Source organism: Protopterus annectens, chromosome 5.part1 (assembly GCF_019279795.1).
Source record: "Protopterus annectens isolate FY-2018-M chromosome 5.part1, PAN1.0, whole genome shotgun sequence".
NCBI classification, from domain to species: Eukaryota; Metazoa; Chordata; order Ceratodontiformes; family Protopteridae; genus Protopterus; species Protopterus annectens.
This window is the reverse complement of record NC_056736.1, coordinates 174235131-174259763: the sequence shown is the minus strand read 5'-3', so window position 1 is coordinate 174259763 and position 24633 is coordinate 174235131.

The window sequence follows — 24633 nt, the reverse complement described above, 5'->3', positions numbered from 1 at the left end:
TTTTAACAGAAAGGCCCTTGAAACATATTTCTCTTCTTAGACCACAGAATGGTTGGTGGTTCCCCCACCCCCAAAATACCAAAAAATGAAGGTTTGTACAAACCAAGGAATACTATAGGTCCATAGATTCATAGGTAGGTACTAGGCTATCTTCCCTGGGATCTATATAAGCCTAGCCAAAAAGGTTTCCAGGCTTTCGCCACACAAGAAAATTATTTTCCTTTCCTCCTATCAAGCAGTGCTGCAGAAGTGATCCCTGGGGTGAATTTTCTATTTCCCAGCCAGTCATCAAGGTTTTTCTAAAAGAGGGCCAATGAGGAGCTTTGCTTGACATGAATGGGTAGTTGGTTCCAGAGTATGGGAAGTCTCTGGGACAGGAATCTATCCCTCCAGCATGTTCTTTTTATTTGGGTTACAAGGTTTAGGTCTGTGGAGCATGTAGTTCGGAGAGATTGGGATTTCTTTAAGTGTAGCATATCCAATACTTCTGGGCTTGACATAGCTTTGTATGTTAGGCAGAGATCAGCTCTGAGTAGACGATATGCGATGGACTAGAGCTGGAGTTTTTGAGACGGTCTGTGTATGGCATCTGTTTGAGGCCAGTAAACCTCTTAGTGAGATATTTCTGTGGCCTTTCCAATTGTTGTAGGTGTCTTGTGAAGATACATGCCAAATGGGGCATTGTACTCTATAATGGGTCTGATGAGGGATGAGTAGACAGGAACAATGACCTCCTTTTTTCTAAAATAGAACCCTTTTGTGATGAGGAGTGCCACGTAGTAGGCTTTCCTGACTACGGTGGTGATGTGGTTATCAAGGAAGATACTACTGTTCACCTGTGTCCCGAGGTCTCTTATCACACTTTCAGTTTTTAGTGAGCTACCACTTATGTGGTAGTTCATGGGTACCGAGTTTTTTCCAAAAGGGATGACAATGCAATTCTTGGCACTGAGCTTGAGGCTATGACTTTGACACCAAGCATCTGTCTCTGTGAGGCCCTTTTGCAGAATGTCTACATCATTAGGTGATTCTATTATGGCTCCCAGTTTGCAGTCATCTATAAACTTTGTTAGCCAAAGACCTTCTGTGTTGGCCTGCACTTCAGAGAAGTAGATGCTGAACAGGAGAAGACCCAGGACCAAACCCTGAGGTACTCCACTCATCACTGGTATGAAGTCGGACTTGGAGTCAGCTACTTTTACTGTGTGGGTTCTGTCAGTGAGCCAGTTGGCCACCCATGTTGTGAGATACGGATTTATGCCTAGTTTAGTGAGTTTATCTATAATTCCAGAGTTGGGGATGGTATTGAAAGCCTTGGCGAGGTCAAGATAGGCTGTGTGCACTACCTTGCCCTCGTCTACAGCTCTAATGACTGCTTAAAGGAAGTCCGTCAGGTGTAGTAGCCATTATCTACCTTTTACAAACCCAAACTGAGTGGGGTCCAAGGTTTCGAGGTTACCTATGTCTTTGTTTATAAGCTTCAAGATGATGCATTCCATGGCCTTGCAGACCAGGCTTGTCAGGCTAATGGGGCAGTAGTTTCTAGGGTCTGTGGTGGCACTCCCTTTGTGGAGTGGGAAAGCCATCACTCTGCGCCATTCAGTAGGCACATAGCCTGAGGGTGAGGCTATGACTGAACATGGTACTTAGGTGGGGTGCCAGTTCGTTCTGTAGTTTGTGCAGTATGCAGCCTGGGATGTTGTCTGGTCCCATGGATGCTGTGTTCCTGGCTTTGGAGAATGCGGTCTTTACATGTTCATGTGTGATTACAGGAGCTTTGCATTCTTCCAGTATTAAGATGGGCCCTTTGGAGGGTGAGAGGGGTGTAAAGTTAGCACTGAACCTATCTGCCAGGATGTTGACAATATCGGTTGTTTCTGTATATTTAGTGCCATTGTGCTGTAGCTCAGAGCAGATCTGAGCATTGCCATTGAGATTCTTGACATATCTGTAGAATGCTTTGTGGTTGTCTTTGGAATCAATGGCGATTTTATGTTCATAATTGGCTTTGCAGGATTTTATGAGGGATCTCAGCTTCTTGCTGAGACTGACCAGGAAGTTCCTCCAATCTTGGGATTTTACTCTTTTTTACAACAGCTTCTTCCTTCTGTTGTAGAGTTTGTTTATGGCAGAGGACCACCAGATATACTTCCTTTTTTTGGAGGATAGCATGTTGGTTCTGTTGGGGATGGCACAATCCATGCACTCATGTATGTGCTTATACAGTGCATTTGTGTAAGATTCAGCAGTCATACCTCTATTTTCCGTCTGCATGGGTGTCATGAAGTTTGCCACTTCTGTCTTAAGAAGCATGAAGTTGGATTTGGAGTAGTTTTTGACGGTGGTTTCCTTAATGGGGGGTTGGGGTGGGATATGGATGTCTAGGGTGATTAGCTTGTGGTTGGATCTGAACAGAGAGGAGTTGACCTCTGGCGTGGAACACTGGTTACCCATATAGGTAATGACCAGGTCCAGGATATTGCTGCCATGATGGGGGAAATCTTTAAGGTATGAAAACATGTGTATAGATATACATACATACATACATACATACATACATACATACATACATGCATACACACAAACTTGCCAGGAATGAGATTCAAACCCCTACCTACGTAGTTATTGCTACTACATTGTTATGCAAGTACCACACACACCTTCCACGCAATTATCATAATGTGTACACATTTACAACAGAGAAGTCAATTTTCTGAATGCCAGTCACTTTTCACTGTGCCCACCACTCCTGTAGGGGCTGCCTTGGACCATATGAGAACCATAACACCAATGTCAGTGACATGTACATTCTCTCCAATAACATTGAGTATTGAAAAAAAAAACAATTTTTAAAAGTAATATTTGTGCTGGTCTATCTCAGAAATGTAAATACCTGCCAAAATGCATAACAATGCCAACAATGAAGTATAAGAAGGGCATATAGATAAAAGTACCATTGTGACATTTTACAAAATGGAGAATGTACTTGAATAATCCATTCATACCATAGCAAAATGATAAGCCTTCTCTGCAGATCAATCACCATCAAAGGAATACCAGTCTTTTCTTTTGTTCAAATACAAAAGTCTCCTCACCTTCAAGTTTCCTAGCTACATGGTTAATGTTTTATAGTGTCAATTCAGCACTCTGAGCACTGTGAAGATGCAAGTGTGGCATGAAATCACTTGAAATGCTGAATACCAACCTTTTGACTTTGTGTAGCACATGTAAACATAGTGTAGGCTCTACCCCATTTTTAGTTACTAATGCCTTGCAACTGTGAATGACTAGTGTGAGAGAGAAGGAAAACATAACAGCAACTCAGACAACCTTTGCTGCAATGGGTGTGTCAGTGATGATACACCCACAAAGTTTGGAACTAACTTCAGCAAGCTTTTAAATGAAATAAAACACCACACATTTATAATTTTTGTTCACTAAAAGGAAAACCCTCCTGACTTTGCTGAAAACTGTTGTTCTCTGGCATGTATTTATATCACACATTTCAAGGAAAATTATGCAAAATGCACTATAGACTCCATGTGTGGGATTATAGCAGAGATAAAGGAGGAATGAACACAATACAAACAGAAGACAGAGCTGCATTTGATCAAACGTATTCATAAATATTGTTTGATCACTTGTTGCACTAAATATGCAAGCAACACATGTACAGTCAACTAAGAACATACAAGTGTATGTCCTGTTAATACAGTAGAGGAAATGTAAATTCCTAGTATGCCCATGATTTGATTGCTGTTGAAAAGCTGTGACAAAGAGAGATGACACATTGCAACTGAAGTTTGCCATTTCTTTACTCTCATAGTTCCAATAAAGCCCTGTGTAATTGTTTAACATTTGTTTAATTTTAATTGTTTTTTTTTCTCTTCTCCTCTTTTTAACATTTGTGTGGTGAGTAGCTTAGCGCAAACATGATTAAATGTATAAAAATTAAAATTTTAATATCAGGTGCATTAGGAAGTGCAAAGTTGCTTACTTGCTTTGTGAGGCTGTCAGCACCTTGGATTATAACAACAGCAGAGATTACACCTGTGACCCAGCTGAGTGTGTAGCACAAGGTGTAAATACACAGACATTTCAGCAGAGTTTGGCATTGTGCACCATTGCCAAGTGGCAGCAAGTGGATCTTCATGTCCTTCAGCAAAATCTGGTGAATTTTTCCCATCGACTGAAGTAGTCTGGTTACCTCCATGAAATGCTGCATAAACTGACTGCACTAAAGGTACAGTGTTAAACCAGAGTAAAGGCAGTAATCTGAAACATTTGCTCTAACATTTCTTTAGACTGCTGAATGTAACAAAATACAAATTCCTATATGGAGTCTTGACATAAATTACTTGGCTGAACCTTTTTGACAATAACTTCAAGAGTTCGATTTCAGATGCATCTCTCATCATTGCATAGTGCGATGTTACATGTGTATTATATATTTAATCACCCCTATATTAAAGTTTGCAGACGTTATGATTTTTCAGGGAAATGCATTGACTACTGCCAAAAAATTATTATCTGAAATGACATCCAAACCCACTGCTATCACTGATTTAGCTAACCTTGTTCTGCTTGTCATAAGCCTGTTGTCCCTCTCCCAAGCCTTCTCTGCCCCTATATCACTCACTTCATGCTACACAGCATGTAATGTTAATAATGACATCAGACCAAAAAAATGACCATTAAAGTGCCATTAAAAACACTGCTAGGTGTATGTTCATCTCTGCTTGCATTCATCCCATCACTCCAACTCCTCTTTACATTTGTGTGTGCACACATGGATGTGTGAATGGTGTCTGCAGACTGACTTGACTGTGCTGATGTATAGTACTAACATGTTACCATAAGACAATAGTTTATAAGTGCATATGCACTGGGGAATGTTTTAAAATCATCTGCAAGATTCTGTTTGCGGGATGTTATTTTAATGATGGTGAAATCTTCATCTAATGTGATATGCTAACCATCCGTACTGTGACAAAGCATAGTGCATACTCTTTTCGGGATATATGGCCATACAGAAATAGTTAGCATATCTGCTGAGTCATAATAATAATATCAAAACATATATCACCTTGTCATTTCTAGAAAGCTGTATACACAATTAAATTGTGATTTGCAATGAAGCCTGCAACGCAGCTAATAGTTGTACAACGGTAGCAAGGTAGGTATAATGACAGAAATTGTGGAAGACACATACTTTACTGTAGTCATTGTTTGTCATATTTAGTTATCTAATGCTATACTGACACCATCTGTAGAAAAAATGAATGATCTGGGTTTGTACCCTGTTTTATCTGTGCTCTGACCAGGAGCTTACTGCTCTTACACCTGGTGCTACAGAGAAAGTGAGGTAGCAGGTGTATTTTTTACACACAGTACTCTCCAGAAGTCTGATGGCCTTGCATCACCACTTAGCCTGTTTGTGCGATGGAAGGAGAACCAATGGAAATATTGCTAATTTCTCATTTAATCAGAGAACCACACTTGCTTGTTGCTTAACTCTGAGCAAACGGGGAAGGCAATAGCAACAGTTCTTAACGTCATAGACGTTATGGCATAGCATTGCCAATATATACTGTAGTATGAACAGTATAGTATCTGTCAACTATTTTTCACATAACATATATTCCTAACTAATTGTCAAGTTCAAGTTGTGTTCATGAAATGGGAATCTTGCATGAACTAACACTTTGCCATCAATCACACAAATGAGTTTCTGAAAGATGCAATTTTTAAACAGGTGTTTGGCATGTCTTATGGTTATTGTCCAGTTATCTTCCATCTGAACAAAAGGGATTCATAAACACAAAAGAAGAGAAAGAACTTTTTCTTCACTGAAGACATACTTAGTCTCATGTGTGCCCTGCAGCAATGTACTTGCAAATAATATCAGTAATAGGTCCAATGTCAAGCACACTACAGAAATAAAGAGCACTACTGCATTATTACAATTGGTATGGGTTTATACTGACAATGCCCTTTGGTCATCATTGATCAAAACACATTGATATTGTTAAACAAATCTAGTACTGTGGACAACTGTTCATCAGAATATGAACACACATATATCAACACTTGCAGTCCTGCTGTTTCCAACAGCATACTGAGAAACAGATACATGCATGTCTCAATACTGAACAATGCAGTCATGACAGCTTATTTCACCTAGGTTAGCAAGATGTCTTTTAAAATATTTTTGCAAATTGCAATCACAATAGCAAATCTGAAGTCCAGACTTTGCACACAAGTCTCATAATAGTATATGTTACCTACAACATTATGATGATGTCATCCTCTCCAAAACCCACTATGAAAATAACAATATTAGACTTGTGATGGCACGAATGTTAAGTACTGTGTTCTGTAGCTGGTTTAACTAATTAAGTAGGGGTTCATACTGTATAACAGTCATCTTGTGTATGTGTCTGTATATCTAGCTGTGTGTGTGTGTGTGTGTGTGTGTGTGTGTGTGTGTGTGTGTGTGTGTGTGTGTGTGTGTGTGTGTGTGTGTGTGTGTGTGCTGGATAGTCAGAACAGCATTTGTCAATGTCCTCACTCAATTCTCATTGAGAGCAAATTTTTTCAGTGGTACATAACTACACAGTAATTTCATACAGCACTTCATTTCACCATAAACTGATTATGTCATCTGCTATAAAATTTTCTCTGACAATATTAAAAACCAGACTTGTGCTGTGGTGCTAACATTAAGTACTGTGTTCTCTAGTTTATGTAACTAAATAGGTAGGAGTTATAATCTTACTACAGTCAATAAGTGCATGTATGTGTTCATTTAACTCTAATTCTGGATACCATTTTTGAACAGCATGTGAGACACTCCTACAACATCTTCTTCTCACCATACATTGATTATATCGTCTGCTATAAAGTGTTCTCCAACAATGTGAAAGCTGGACTTGTGCCTTGGCACTAGCATTAGGTACTATATTTTCTAGCTTGTGTAACTAAGGAGGTAGGAGCTCTAATCTTACTGCAGTCAACCCATGTGTTTGTGTGAGTGTGTGTGTGTGTGTGTGTGTGTGTGTGTGTGTGTGTGTGTGTGTGTGTGTGTGTGTGTGTGTGTGTGTATGTATTCAGTTAACTCTTACTCTAGAGACCATTTTTGAGCAGCGTGTGAGACTGTCTTACCAGCATATTCTTCTCGCTTTACACTGATGATGTCTTCTTCTATAAAGTGTTCTTTGACAATTTGAAAGTCAAACTTGTGCTATGGTGCTAATATTAAGTACTGTGGTCTCTAGCTAGCTAAGGGTTTTAATCTCACAGTGGTCAACTTGAGTGTTTGTGTTCAGTCAACAATAAGTCAGGGGACCATTTTTGAGCAGCATGTGAGACACTCATGCCAGCTTCTTCTTCCCACCATAAACTGATGATGTCATCTGCAGTGAAATGTTGTCTGAAAATATAAACAGCAGACTTGTGCTGTGGCACTAGCATTAAGTTATGTGCTTTCTAGCTTGTATAACTAGATAGTCAAGGTTTCTAATCTGACAACAATTAACTTGTGTGTATGTTCATTCAACTATCAGTTTAGAGACAATTTTAGAACAGCAGGTGAGACCACTCCTCCCAATATCTTCTCAACATATAATGATGATGTGATCCCCTATAAAGTGAAATCTGACAGTGTTACACTCAGGTGTCTGCACTGGCACAAGCATTAACCACAGTGTCCTCTAGCTTGTGTAGTTAGATAATTAGTGGATCTATTTTCACAGCATATAACTTGAGTGTGTGTGTGTGTGTGTGTGTGTGTGTGTGTGTGTGTGTGTGTGTGTGTGTGTGTGTGTGTGTGTGTGTGTGTGTGTGTGTGTGTGTGTGTGTGTTTATTAAATGTGAATGTGGATACAACTTTATTCTGCGATATAATTCTAAAACTATGTCACATACTTCTCACAACATCTTCTTATCAGCATGCAGTGATAATGTCATCCTCTATAAAGTGCACTGTGACAATCTAAAGTCAGACATCTTGTTGATGCTAGCATTGTGTTGTATGGAATCCATTTTGTATACCTACACAGGTGTACTATTCAAATCAGACATCAATCAATTGCTGTGAGTGTAGCTGGTAGTATATTACAGTGAGTATATGATTTCTTGAATCTCTTTTCATTTGACTCCCAGGTAGGAGAACCTTTAACATAACCCAATGAATCCAATATCCTCCTTTCCCTCTGCTCAGATATCACCCTTTCTGCAGAACACCATGACCCTTTGCAAGCTAGTTGCAGACCATTGGCTGTGTGATTTCTAATTTTGTCATAATGTGGTACACATAGCACATATGAGCAGAAACAGTATGAAATGCAATCAAACAGATGCATTCATATGCGCACACCCATAATAACTTCCATCATATAGATATAGCAATTTTGCTTTAAAAGCTATAATAATGGCTATGCTTTTATGTGATGTTGACCTTTAGCCTAGTAATGTATTATGACCATTTGAGAATTGCACATGTCAATGCTGCCATCATCCACATGTGTTGTACTGAGATGTGGATGTACGGTAGCCTAACAACAGCATATTCCAATCTGTGATTTGACGTAATGTATTGATGGACACTGCTGCCATTTGATTATATGTTCCTTCCATAACAGCTGCACTAATATCCCTTCTGAGGACTGTTGACATTTAATGATACTATGTATATTGTTGCCTTAGTAAAGCATGTGTTCCTGTAGTGGAGTATATTAATATTCTACACATGTCTCATTCAGCCATCACGGTGACACTTGCAGTATGGCACATGTGTGCATGTGTATACAGTACCTACCATCGAGAAATGTATATGACATACAGCAGTATTAAGTCATACTAACTAGATGGCCATATATGGTTCATAGGTTCATAGGTAGGTACTAGGCTATTGGCCCTAGGACCTATATAAGCCTAGCCAAAAAGGTACCCTGGCTTTCGCCACCCAAGAAAATAATTTTCCTGTGCCCCTGTCGAGCAGAGCCTCAGAAGTGATCCATGGGATGAATTTCCTATTTCCCATCCAATCATCAAGATTTTTCTTGAAGAGTGCTAATAAGGGTCTTTGTTTGATATAGATAGGTAGTTTGTTCCACAGTATGGGAAGTATCTGGGACAGGAATATAGCCCTCTGGCATGTTCTCATTATTGTGGTGACAAGGTTTTGGTTCCTAGAGCATGTAGCTCAGAGGGATTGGGATTTCTTTAAGTAGAGCATGTCCAACAGCTCTGGGTTTGACATAGCTTTGTATGTTATGCAGAGATCACCTCTGAGTAGGCGATATGTGATGGAGTAAAGCTAGAGTTTTTTGAGATGGTCTGTATAGGGCATCTGTTTGAGGCTGGTTTTCCTCTTTGTGAGGTATTTCTGCGGCCTTTCCAGTTATTGTAGATGTCTTATGAGGTACATACCAAAAGGGGTGTTGTACTCTATAATGGGTCTAATGAGTGATGAGTAAAGGAGAACAATGACCTCTTTTTTCCCTGGATGAGAAACCTTTTGTGATGAGGTGTGCCACATAGAAGGATTTCCTGACTACTGCGGCAATGTGATTATCAAAGGAGAGACTACTGTCCACCTGTGTCCCAAGGTCTCTTATTACACTTTCGATGTTAAGTAGACTACCACCTATGTGGTAGCTCATGGGTACAGAGTTTTTACCAAAGGGGATGACAATGCACTTTTTGGCATTGAGCTTGAGGCTATGACTTTGACAGCAGGCATCTGTCTAAGTGAGGCCCGTTTGTAGGATGTCCACATCGTTAGGAGTTTTGATTATGGATCCCAGTTTGCAGTCATCTGCGATCTTCATTAGCCAAAGACCTTCTGTGTTAGCCTTTACTTCAGAAAAGTAGATGCCAAACAGGAGAGGAGCCAGGACCGAACCCTGTGGTACTCCACTTGTGCCTGTTTTGAAGTCAGATTTGGAGTCTGCTACTTTCACAGTGTGGGTTCTGTCAGTGAGCCATTTGGCAACCCATCTTATGACATAGGAATTTATATCTAGTTAAGTGATTTTATCTATAATTCCAGAGTGGGGAATGGTGTCAAAAGCCTTGGCGATATCTATATAGGCTGTGGGAACCACCTTACCCTCATGTACGGCTTTATTGACTGCTTCAAAAAAGTCTATCAGGTTTAGGAGACATGATTTGCCTTTTACAAACCCGAACTGGGTGGAGTCCAGAGTTTGGAGATTATCAATGTCTTTGTTTATAAGTTCCATGATGATACATTCCATGGCCTTGCAGACCAAGCTCATTAGGCTAATGGGGTAGTAGTTCCCGGGGTCCGTGGTGTCTCCCCCTTTGTGGAGTGGGATAACCATTGCTGTGCACCATTCAGTGGGCACAAAGCCTGAGATGAGACTATGATTGAACATGGTGCTTAGGTGGGGTGCCAGTTCATTCTGTAGTACATATAGAACGCAGCCTGGGATGTTGTCAGGTCCCATGGATGCTGTGTTCTTGGCTTTGGAGAGTATGGTTTTTACCTGTGCATCTGTGATTATAGGAGCTTTGTGTTCTTCCGGTATAGAGATGGGCCCTTTAGTGGGTGAGATAGAGTAAAGTTAGCACTGAACCTATCTGCCAGGATGTTGGCAATATCAGTTGGTTGTGTATATTTAGTGCCATTGTGCTGTAACTCAGAGCAGATCTGAAAGTTGCCATTGAGATTCTTGACATAGCTGTAGAATGATTTGTGGTTGTCTTTAGAATCAGTGGTGATTTTATTTTTATAACTAGCTTTGGAGGATTTTATGAGGGATCTCAGCTTATTACTGAGGCTGACCAGGAAGGCCCTCCAATCATGGGATGTTTCTCTTTTTTGCAACAGTTTCTTTCTTCTGTTGTAGACTTTGTTTATGGCAGAGGCTGTGTTCTATATGTACTACAGAATGAACTGGCACCCCACCTAATCACCATGTTCAATCATAGTCTCATCTCAGGCTTTGTGCCCACCAGATTGGCTTCCTTTTTTTTGGAGGATAGCATCTTGGCTCTGTTAGGGATAGCACGATCCATGCACTCGTGTCAGTGCTTATAAAGTGCATTTGTATAGAATTCAGCAGTTGTACCTCTATTGTCCATCTGCATGGGTGTTGTGAAGTTTGCCACTTCTGTCTTAAAAGGTGTGAAGTTGGCTTTGGAGAAGTTTTTTACGGCGGTTTCCTTAATGGGGGGGTTGGATGTGGATGTCTAGGGTGATTAGCTTGTGGTCGGATCTGACCAACAAGGAAATGACCTCTCGTGTGGAACACCAGTCACCCATGTTGGTAATGACCAGGTCTAGGATATTGCTGCCCCTGGTGGGGCTGTGGATAAGTTGATTCAAGGCATTGAAATTTATGAATTCCAGAAAACATTGAGCAAAAGAGTTGGTTCATGAGTAGTTTTCCCAGTTAATGATGGGGTAGTTGAAATTGCCCATTATGAGGGTGTTGGGTTGTACCCTAATATTTTCCATGAGGAGTGGGAATCCTGAGGCATGGTGGGGGATCTGTAGCAAGTTACAATTTGGATTGCGGTCTTGCCCAGTGTTAGTTCCACTTGGATGATATTGGATGCATTATGCTGGGCAACTAGCCTGGAGGTGTTGATATCTTTAATGAATATGTGCACTCCTCCACCTTTAGTGTTTCGGTCCAGGTTAGGTGGCCGAAAAGTGTGGTATGAATTATAGCCTGGTAATGCAGCGGTGCTCTCTGGAGCCTTGAACCAGGTCTCTGTCACTGCACAGATGTCGATGTTCTCCATTTTACGGAGTGCCTCGAGTGAATGCATTTTGAGGTTTAGATTTCTAGTATTGAGTAGCATTACCCTCAGATTTTGCTTGCTTGTACCTGTTACAGTGGTGAATTTGTCATTTGAACTTTGCCTAAAAAGGCACTATAAGGTTGGCAAGAGCCTTAGCCAGTATCCGGAATCCCAAGGGCAACAGGTGCAGGCCATCTCTGGCAAAGCATCGTGATCTGTTGATCATGTCATCCCAGGCAGACAGATACTGGATCCCCTTAGAATGACGCCAGAAGCTTAGCCAATTGTTGAAGTCAATCATTTTGTTCTTGTACTGTAGTATCATTCTGGGTGATGGCAGGATGCTACTCAGGGCTAGGGTTATACCTACCTGAGCTACAAGATCAGAGAGCTCCTCCATGTCTCCTTTCATGCAGTCCAGGGAGGTATGTCTCAGGTCATTCACACCAACATGGACAATGACAGAGTCATATTTGTCCTTGTTGTGGAGTGACCTGAGTGCGTGCGTTATGTGGTGAATCCTGGCACCCAACAGGCAGCTGACAGTAACTTTCTCCTTGTTTAGCCTGGTGAGTGGAACATCAGTGTACCTGACTATAGAGTCTCCTATGACTAGAGTGTTGGATACGTTGTTATGCCTTATGGGCTGTGGTTGAGTGGCACACTGAGTTTGTGGGCTATGTGTCATTTGGGTTGTGTTGGGGGCTAGAGGTTGCTTGCATTTCTACTTTGGAGGTCTCTGTTGCTTGAGAAGATTTTTATTGAGAGCCTCCATGAATGTAGGTGTGTGTTTTGCGTTTCCTATGTGTATGCCTTGTTTCATCCACATATTATAATGCTGGTATATGCGTAAACATCTAACCAGTTCAGATTCACTTGCATCTTTAAGGAATTCATTGCATGCACAATTTTGTTGCTATTCACAAGGATTATTTCAATGCTGCCCAGCAGCATTGTGTGGCTGTCAGTATTTGTGTCATTAACTGTTCTGCAGGAACCACATCTACCTCATATTTAATGTGCCCATATATGGTATCAGAGCCCTCACACACCTTTCCAGTGATAAACATATAGGCATATAATGTGGAAGTGATGTAATGACTTGAAATAAGTATAGGTGTATGTCTGTGTTAATAGTTCTACTGTGTGTCATGTGATGCATACCAAGGTTGTGTTGTCACAAATCTTTTTTTATGTAAGTACAAAATCTTACGGGGAATACACAATTATGGGGAGAGATGGTTGCGGAACACACCACCAGTACTCAGCCAGAAGCAATAGGCAACCTGCTAGCTGACAGATTTGGATCAAACTTCACCCCCTCCATCCCCACTGGTCATCACCCAAAGTATATATGCACAATTTACTCAGCATATTTTTCTCAAGAAAACAGCTCATCTGTGAGCTCTCTAAGTTTAAAACACAGCATCAATGAGCCCCGAAAATATCCCAGGTTGCCTTAATAATAAATTAAAGCATGACCTAGCAGACACATTTGGATCCCTACTTAACCACAGCCTCCAGACAGGCTATTTTTTGACAGAATTGTGGACAGCAACAGTTAACTGTCTGAATGAGGGTGGGGAGTATCACCCGACATAGGAAATTATAGACCGATAAGCCTGACTAGCCTCATCTGTAAGCCACTGGAAAGAATAATCATGGACCTTATCAACAAGAACATACTTACTCTCTTAATTGTGTAACCAACCCATTTTAGATTTGTTAACATTAGATCATGTCTGTTAATCTGGTAAACTTCTTTGAGGAGGTCACCAAGGCCATGGATGAGGGAAAGAATGTGCATCCCATATAACTTGGCCTGGCCAAAGCATTTGACACAATTCCACACTCAGCTATTACAGAGAAATTGTCTTACCTGGCCATAAACCAATACATTACAGTGTAAGTAGCCTAATGGATCATTTTGTGTTTTTTTGTGCATTATGGAGGACTCTGGGGAGACATCTACTACCGATATCCAAGGTTCCACTTTTCGCTCTGAGGTGGGCGAAAAACGCAAACTGTCTGGCCAACTGAGTGAACTTATCGGCATTTTGGTACCCTTAGGGAAGGGTTTGCAACAGGTTCTTACGAGGCCAACTTTACTTGCTACACAGGAAGGACAAGGAGGACCGGCACACATGGGTGAGAGACAGGGCAGCGGAAATGCACTCATTGATCCAGTGAACAACACTCAGCACACGGACTTTCACAGAACGCCAAGGTTATTCCAACCTGACACCGCATTGGGTCCCGGGACTCAAGGAGAAGCGGAATTTCAACACATGCCAGTCGGGTCTTTTCAAGAATGGTACAAGGACATACCCTCTTTCACAACACCGTGGAGCCCGATGCATGTGAACCCAAGGATTTCAAGCTTTCAGGACTCCATGACGGCACTTGAAACTTGTCTATATAGGTATCGTAAACTTAACTTAGACAACAAATATTTACAAGAATGTCTCAACAAACGTTTGGTACCTAAGGGACTTAGGATACACAAGTATCCAAACAATGTAGTTAAAGACAGTGAATTTCACAAAGAACTAGTTACAGCCTTTGACAATTGTGGGCTGGCTATAGTACAAGCCATTGTACGAAACAATGAAAAGGAGATTATCATGTTGGACAAAGATATTTCAAAATACAACCAAGCAGTTACCTCCGATTTATTGTTTCAAGTTCAGGAAAGTAAAAACAAATATTATAAAATTAGGCAGGATATAGATAATAAATGTGAAATTATTGTCAAAAGAAAGTGTAGAAAATTGCAGAGGGACATGCGGGAATACAGTGAGGGTCATCAATATCCCATGCCACCTTCTTCCTACTCCAGGAACTTCAAACATTCCAGAACGGTGTCTTTTTCAGGGCAGTTATCGGATGAGTAAGAACAGGGTTCGGACAGACAGGATGAATGGGTTGTGGACCCATTACCCAGAAGGTCCGAAAGGATCCGTAACCAAAGAAGTACATCCCAGTCTTTTTTGCCTCCAAGTCCCCCACACAGGGGGAATTCGAGGAATTACATGAACAGACATTAAGGGACACTATACAGGTCAATAGATGTCCCAATGAGTCGGAAAATAGTGCAACACACGAGCCTGAATCTTCTTTTTCTATGTGTACATCAGGGGGCTTCACTATATACAACTACAGTCACTTGGAAATCACAGATACTTTTTTTCAATTATTTACTAAGGGACTTAAATATGTCCCTAGTAAGTACAGTGATATTACTCAAGTGATAATTGATTTGAAGCTTTTTATTAGGAAGCTCAATTTAGAGAACCTCATGGGCCACACAGATTACACTGAGGAAGATATCCCACACAAAACTAGTACTTTCAACCCACCACTCCATCCGCAACTCAGGAACTTGGAAATGAGAATAGAACAAAGGATAAGGAAACAGGGTACACAAAAGAAAAAACATGTGACCAATTTAACATCTCCTGAGAGGGAGCTTTTGGAATCCTTGAGACAGGATTCTACCATCAGAATCATGGAACCAGACAAGGGAGGGGGAATGGTCATTATGGACCAGGCACTATATGAAGGCAAAATGTTAAACATACTCAATAACACTAGTAGATACACTATGGTATCTCTAAACGAGATAAATATAGCCTACAAAAAAATAGACTTGGCTATTCAAAATTTATCAGATATAGGAACGATTGATCAGAGCATTTATGCCTTTCTACACAATACAGAACCCAAAATTCCTTCTATTTTTGGGGTTCCCAAGGTCCATAAAAATCCACCAGACCCCCTCCCTGCGACCCATAGTAGCGGCCAAAGGTTCCAAGATCTCTACTATTTCAAAATTCTTGGATTATAAGTTCAAAAAATTATGGCCTAGGTCATCCCATCTTCTTAAAGACTCCTGGGAATTTTTAAAGCAGATAACTCCAGACCTTAAAGTACCCAACCTCAAATTTCTAACCATAGATGTGGTGGACCTGTTCTCTGTAATTCCACATGAAACAGGTCTACAATGGTTGGACGAGGCTATTACATCTTGTCCGAAAGCTGACTATGGGGACAACTTTCTGATAATGAATTTAATGAAACTTGTATTACATCACAATTTCATTCACTTCGGGGGAGAATATTACAAGCAAACTTCAGGCGTAGCTATGGGGGCAAATTGTGCCCCTACATACGCAGACATCATTCTCTCCATCTGGGAAAGTAAATTTGTATTAAACAGTGTTTTCAAACAGCACTGGGTAGCCTACTACAGGTTTCTGGATGATATCTGTATTTTTTGGACAGGGTCTTACAGTGATATCCAGGAATTTATGGACTATTTAGCTACAACAACAGATTTCTTAAGTTTTACACATCAAATATATGAGGACAGGGTAGAGTATTTGGATGTCCTTCTCAGTAAGAAAACACAAGGGGGTTTTAAATCTAATGTATATAGAAAACCCACCTATTCCAACAGCTATATTCATTTCAAAAGTTCCCATCCAATTCATCAGAAAAGAGGTATCGTCAAAGGACAGTACGTGAGAATTTCACGTATGACGTCAGAGGACGAGGACTTCCTTTTGGAATGTGACAAATTGAGGTCCATGTTCCAAGATAGGGGATACCCTGTATGGTTCATCAACCAAATTCAAGAACAAGTTGTCATGGGCAGAAAGGACAAATATACTCCAGTGTTGGGGACAGGAACAAATTTATTAGGACAGAATTCGTGTGAAAATAAGGCAGACTTCCAACATGCCTTTATCACACAATACAGCACCAATTCAACAGACATCAGGGATATTATCACACAAGAGTGGGAAGCATTTATGGCAATTACTGATCTGTCTAATTTGCAAGGCAAAGAATTGAGAATGGTCTTCAGTAGGGGCAAAAATATTAAAAGTTTATTGGAACAAGCCCCCATCCAGAACAAAACAACACGCATTAAGTGCGTATAAATGTGGTACTTGTTCACAGTGTTCTTACATCATACAGGATGAAACAGTTACCATCACAGCTTTGAATAGAGTTGCTAAAGCAAGAGAGTATTACAACTGTAACAGCCTAAGAGTAGTATACCTGGCTATTTGTTTACAATGCCCAGCATATTATGTGGGCAAAACAGAGCGTACTCTCAAGCGTAGGATATACGAACATATGTATGATGTGCAAAAAACCAACATCAATAACGCCTTGTACAAACATACACTGACATGTCCCACAGCTAGATACAGATTTTTTGTTTTGGAAAGGATAAACAAGGACCCTAGGGGGGGACCATGGCAGGCTAGGTTGGAACAAAGGGAGACTCATTGGCAGATTCTTTTGGAATCAAACAAGAAACCGGGTTTGAACGACTATATTTCCATTAAGACCATATTAAAACTCAAGGCTAGTATAATGTAGAATTATTAATTTCAACATTTAGAGGTTTTCTAACGTTTTATGATTAACAAAAATAATTTTGGTCTCATTTATGAGATATTTTTATGACAATTTAAAAGTTTTTAACAATATATGTTTTTAATTCATGGACATATGTTTATAACAATCGACTAAAAATGTTTATAAGTTCAAGCACACAGTATTTCAAGGCATTTTCTTTTAACTTGTTAATTGGAACAACATGTGATTAACCACCAGTGTATTTAAACTACACATTTAGATGCTTTGATTGTCTGAAGAAGTTGCATTTAAGCAACGAAAACGTGCTTTACTTGTTGGAAACATTTGCGTTAACTCTTGGAATTATTTGTGCCAATAAAGAAGGTTTTATACATCAGCGTCTTCTACCACTTGGTACTTGGATATTTATTGGTTTGATCCCTGAAGCTGTGGTTTGGTTATATTTCGTTTATTTCAGCTTCCCTCAACTTTGTGTTTTTTAGCCTAATGGATCACCATCAGAATAGATGCTGTCAAAATGTTTAAATTCATCTCTATCAAGAGGCCACTGACCAGTACTGTGCCAAAGGGCTCTGTACTAGCCCATTTCCTGGGCATCTCCAGATGCATCTGCAGTTACCTCCTACTGCTCCTCTAGGCATCAAATATTACTTGTTCATATTTGCATTAATAATTCCAAAACCATGCCCTATACAAGGTATCAGAATAGTTTATCTTGAAGCATACATGATGGCAAACACAATTGTATTGATATTTGACCTATGTCAATGAGTATTTGTTAGAATTGTAAGATGATAACTTTATTTTTTAAATACTCAAGCCACGCCCACTACTAGTTAAAGGTGCACAATCAAAAGAGCTGTACTGGAGGGAATGAGTTAATTCACAGAAGTTGTGGACAATCCTTGAATTCAGTAACACTACTGATGTACTGCAGAAAGTATTAATGCACATAAATGAATGGTACCAGAGCCATGGAGACAGACTAAATGTCCAAAAAAGAATAATTATTTCCTTTGGTAAAGCAAATATCCTACCTAATTACAATATAGATAGCACTCCCAATGAGGAGAACCAGTGGTATGAGGTCTGGGTAATCAGGCAGATAGTAATTGTAAGTTTGACCACCGTGAGGTCACAGTGTTGAAAAATCTCTCCTGTGTGACACACCTCATAACTATGGGCATGTCATCCAGCTCAAATGATGTTATAATTCCATTGCACTTGGCCATCATCACAACAATAATTGAGGACAATGCACACTTTTGTATGTAACTCACCACAAATCTGCAACAGCTGGAGCAACACCAGAGATTTTGCACTAGGAAGATACACGGTGTAAAAGACAAGTTCTATGTGGAAAGATTGAAAGCCATTATCACTGTATTCTGTCCCTTCAGACTACTAAGGGCCAATTTCTGTCTGACCTGCAGGGTGGTCCACAATCCAGCCCTGATGGAAATGTTACACATTGGTAAAGCAAATTACATGAGGGTCACTTATTCCAAAGATATTAACCTAGCCTCTGACATAATAAATCATGTTGGATAGATTGAAATGTCTCTCAGACACTACCCCTTCTCTGGGGCAAGCTTCCCATTCATGTAAAGCAAAGGTCTTTCCTGACCTTATTTAAGTGCACCCTACATTAATGGATGGTTAATGATAATTTCATTCCTGGTTTTGCGCCCATGTCCCTCATGAATAGAGCCAGTAAGTCTTAGATAACATAGAATTAGCTCTAAACTGTGTGAACTTTGTTCACATAGCTATTTTTAATTGTGAAACTTGTGTTAAATATGACTAGGCTTTTATGACATCTTGTAACAGCCTAGTATTCTCCTATGAACTCCAACTGTATCCTAGGTGTGACTATATGGTATCACAGACTTAACAGTGCATCACATTGGTGTTACCACCTAATAGTTTGCATGAACACATATGCATGCGTGTCAGGATTTTATGCTAGTATAAAATTTTCACTGGCAATGTTGGGGGAGAGTGTTCTTGTGTCACATGTCTTGAGCTTTGACATGTGCTTATAGAGTGTCCTCTACGCATTGCTCAGTATGTGAATAAAATATCACACTGACAGCTTCCTCACTCATTGATGCTAGACTTTGCACTGCTGTAGTTTCTTTGCACATGCATAGTTGATATATTGCCATTAGTCTCATATACCATGTACCATTCATTATAACACACCAGTACTTAATTCACGCATCAATTGCAGATGCTTCAGACAATATCCATTACTATTACAAGTGTCAGATGCATGCAATGCATAGCTGTGTGTGTATGTAATCCACTCATAATGGTGTGATGTTCATAGGTGTTGTTATCCTTATGGCTGATACCTATGTCAGCCAAGGATGCTTTAGTCAAGTGTATTACATCTGGCACAGTGAGCTTGCACACATTTTGTCACTCATACAGAACTATTCTTCGGTATGCATACTTATTTGGAATTGACAGTGGAGACTTCCCTTTAAGGTGTTGTACAAGATGCATGTGTGATACATCTTACTGTGCTGAACCCATTAAATACAGAGATCATTGACAATATTGTTGGGTATAATTCTTGCATGTGTGGCTTGTGGTTTATGCATACCTCTTCAAATGGCAAGAATTACCCCTGAATTCAGCTCCAGATTTAACACTGTCCAACTTATTCCCTTCAAAGACAGTTTAGTTTTGGAAAATGGGTGGTGAATTCCCCTTACAGAATACTTGCAATCATTACAGTGGTACACATCTGTTCCTGCAGAGTATGTGTAATAACTTAAGCTCACATATTCTGGCAATGTCACAGATTAATGTTGTTAACATTTTTAAATTGTTTCTGATTGTGTCTGCTACTGTCAGCAGTTCTCCATTAGTCTGTTGCTATGTCTCCATGACTGGTTGTGAGGTATGCTGACATTTCCATCATATCCAAGCAAGTAATTTTGAAGATCTTTAGAATATGCACATACCCCTATTGTATATAACATCCTTGCTAAATATCCTCTCCAGTGAACATGTCAGTGATGTTTATATCCCAACCATTCATCTCCATTGATATGTAACCTTCTGTGACAGTCACATTTATACTATCATGTGTGGTGATATACATATACTCATACAGGAGGTGTAAACAGCAGTACGTATTGTGCTAGCTACATATGTGGTTAATGTTATGCTACTGACTTGTCTTGGAAGTGTACATACATTGCCATATCCTTTCTTGGATACATTGCTATATTGTACATGCCCTCTTCCTTCATTGCTATCATTCATATCTGCTGCCATTTTAATCAGCACACTTTCCATGCCTAGTGTATTCATGTTCCATTGTATTTTCCCTTGTTGATCACCCCAACATCTATTTTTCAGACTGTAGATACTTATTGTTGTGTACATTCCACTGAGTACACTTTTCTATAATGTGTTTATACTGCAGTTGTTGTCATTGTGACTGTTCGAACATTCTCACAGAGCAGATTTGCACATAAGCAAACTTGTATTTATGTTCTTTCTACATTTGAGCTGCTCTGCATGGTTTCCTGGACAGCAACAATGTTGCTGCCCATGAAACATTGCTTGCATATGTGTAAGTGTGATGGGTGTCATGCATATGCGATTAGCATTGCTGCTCATCCTGTAAACACATAAACCCCATTTAGCCTGCTCATCCTGTAAACACGTAAACTCCATGTAGGCCGCTCATCCTGTAAACATGTAAATGCCATGTAGGCTTTGACTGAAGCCTACATAGAATTTATTGATCTATTTTTAGATTAGAACTAGCAATTGCTGTGACATTCATATGAGTTTATTTTCTCATGGTGAAACAATGGATGCGTTGATACACCAGCTGCTATGATTTTAGTTGAGTTCATTGCATTTCGCTCCAGTTTCCTCTTCTACCTGCTGTGTCTGCGACCTCGTGGGTGTTCGTGTTGCTGAGATGTCTTCAATTCCCTCACAGCATCAAAATGGTTTTCACAACTGTAAAAAAAAAGCTTACTTTGGAACCTTTCTAGATATACCCTTACAGAAAATGAACTGGGACTTCTTTATTAGGGTTTATCATTCATTCCTACCAAGTACTCTGACTTTAAATATGTCACATTAGACATCAAGCTTTTTACTATAAATCTAATGCTCAGACATATGTATAAAGATGCAGACAGCAGTAATTCTGATAAACATGACATCTTTAGGAAACCTAGTACCGTTATACCCATTAATAATTCTTTAAACAATGCTTTTGAAAAATTGTGCTTGGATGATATTTACAAATTAAATTCATCTGAAGTTTCTAATGTTAAAAGTAAGAAGAAAAATTAATTTAACCAAGGGTGAACATTTAGCAATGAAAATCTTGCAGAGTAATTGTGAAATAGTGGTGAGACCAGCAGATAAGGGAGGCCCTATAGCAGTGATAGACAGTGAGTGGAATAAACAGGCAATGCTGACCATGTTAGCAGATGATGCCTTTTAAACAAAGGTTCACTATGGTCATGTAAAATTTATAATAAAGAATGTTAGTGACACTTTGAATGCACTAAATAAAAATTTAATAGACAAACATCTTCATGAGTATTTTTTAATAATGCATCCCACTGTACGTTTTATACAGGTCCTCCCTAAACTACATAAAGACAGCATAAATCCACCCTTATGCCCCATTATCTCTGGTCGAAATTGGTACACTGAATCAATTTCTATCTATCTGAAAAAGTATCTTAGGCCTATGCTAGATAAAATGAATCACGTATTGAAGGACAGTGAACATTTCTTAAGTGATCTGTATGCCTTTCTAGAAAATTATAGCAACAGTGAACAGAGTTTGCTGTTGGTAACACTAGATGTTACATCATGTTTTACAGTTATACCAACAATCAGGGTGCAGAGAGCACTGAATGCTTTTTAAGAAGGTTCAGTAATACTAGTGAAGATGAGTTGGTGAAGATTAGTGCTCTCTTAAGATGTGTGCTAGAGAAAAATGTATTCATATTTGATGGTAAAGTTTACTGACAGCGTAATGGCATGGCTATGGGCACATCCTGTGCCAACAGCTATGCCAGCACTATCATGGCTGTGTGGGAATTGGAACATGTCTTCCAAGGACCTTTTTGTCAGTATGTGCTCCTTTATAGGAGGTTTGTGGATGACTTGTTTTTCCTGTGGGTGGTACTTAAAAACACTTTAAAGATTTTGAGAGTTACATCAATACAAGTACCACTTTTTTGAGATTCACTTCTACATACTCTAAATCAAGTATTAATTTTTTTAGATGTTTGTGTAGAATTTGAAGATACTGGTGGTATATATACTAAACTCTTCAGGAAACCCTGTCATGTCAATCACTTGCTTTCCTATGACAGCATGTACCCCTCTTATATTTTTAGGAATGTGATCCGTAATCAGGTGTTCAGAGCTTCAAGACTTAATGTACATACAGAAGATTTTCAGCAGTAGGTCAAGGTGTTGAATTGAGAATTGATAGAGAGAGAATATAGTGAGGTAGATGTCCTAACTAATGTCATTGATGTGACAGGTTTGAAGGGAACAGTAGCTAAGACTTATTTTTCCAAACATAACTATAGAAGTAAACTGGCCCCTAGACAGTCGCCTAGAATGAAACTTAAGTTTCCTTTATACTATTCAGACTATGTTTCTTCCTACATGGATATAGTAAGGAGACATCAGGGTGTTCTTACTACCGATAGGGATATTTGTGAGTTGACAGACACTAAGCCTAAGTTTCTTTTTAGGAACACAAAGTCCCTTAAAAGGCAGTTATGCTATCCTAAGAACACTTTTCAGTCTAACAGAGCAGTGGGAGCATATCCATGTGTTAAATGCAACTATTGTAAATACATTGACAATACAGCTAGCTTTGAATATCCATACCAGAATAGAGTGTTTTACTTTCAGGTGCAAGCCACATGTGACAGCCAACATATAGTTTATTTAGCTCATTGCCTTAAATGTAAAAAAATTCTATATAGGCAAACCAGACAGACCTTTCAAAGAAAGGATTTGAGAACATATTTACTATATCAGTAGGAGAAATAAACCCCCAGATTCACGAATCCTCCATGTAAGACTTAATAAGTCTTACTCAGAGGCTGCAGCTGAACAGTATGACGTCAGCATGCCATGAATATGCATGAGGGCATGCTAACTCAACCGTAAGTCTTACATGGACCATGTAAGAAAGCAGGGGGCGTGTCCAACTGCCGAGCAGTCTAAATGTCCACGCCCCTGCAAGTGTTTAAAATAAAAGCAAATAAACAAGAGTGAGTCCGCTCAAATGTCCCTGCACCCAACACCTCACTGTCTGATATTGTAAACCCCCATCACATTTCTAAAACGCATAACATTAATTTTTTTTAAATTCCCAAAATAGCTGCCCGTATTTGCACGTGTGTGCGCGGGTGTGCCCATTGCTTAGCTACAGTTAGCAATTCTGACATGGAAGAGCATAAGAAAGAATGTTTATGCAAATCACACCAAATAGCAATAGCGTAATGATAGAGCATTTGCACAAAGAAGAGGCATTCACGGTTTGAGTCCCACCACTCCCTTTCGTATTTATTTTTTAAATCAGTATATGGAATAATACCTAACATATATGTTTAAACATAACTAAAAAGCAGTGAAATGGCCAATGTATCAGTGAACAAAATAAATATTTTAAAGGATCCCAATATAAAATTGCCTGCAGTTAAGCAGCGCTTCACCCAATGCAATAGAGTTGCCCATAGTTCAATAGCGCTTCACCCAGCGCAATAGAGTTGCCCATAGTTTAACAGCGCTTTACCCAGCGCAATGTGTTTGCATGGATTTGCATGCAGCGCCAACCAGGGCACCGTAGGGCACCAGGGAGCAACGTAGAGCAAAGTTGCTTAAATGCAGCTACACCCCCTAGTCTATCTGGACAGTTTGAAAATAAAATGAATGACAAGGTTCAAACCCAGGACTCTGTGCATCAGGAGCAAAGTACAAGAACCACTAAGCCATGACAACATAGGGAAAACAGCCACTGTTAACATTCATATACTTACGAATGGTAGTTTAACCATTACTAAGCAGGTCTGCAGTCAGCCTAGAATTTTACAAAATGGCCAATCACAAAAAAGTGCAGGAAATGCGGCATATTTAAGCCCCACAGGCGGGAATACACACCATAACTGATTGTAGCTCACATCTGCAGTTAGAATGTCTGGTGTCAGAGAGGGAACACTCATCCGAGCGCAATGTTGGGGCATCGAGGAGTCGAAATACATGGTTTGGCTCCTTGTCCACCGTCATGAGTCAAGACTCCTGCAGGGCCAGTTCCAAGGGACGGAGTACAAGGCAGAGGCTTGCAACCGGTTAGCTCGTGACCTCACCAGTGCCACAGGTGTTCCTCGGACTGGTGAGCAGGTCCGTCACCACCATGCAGACCTGAAGAGATGAAAGCAGGAC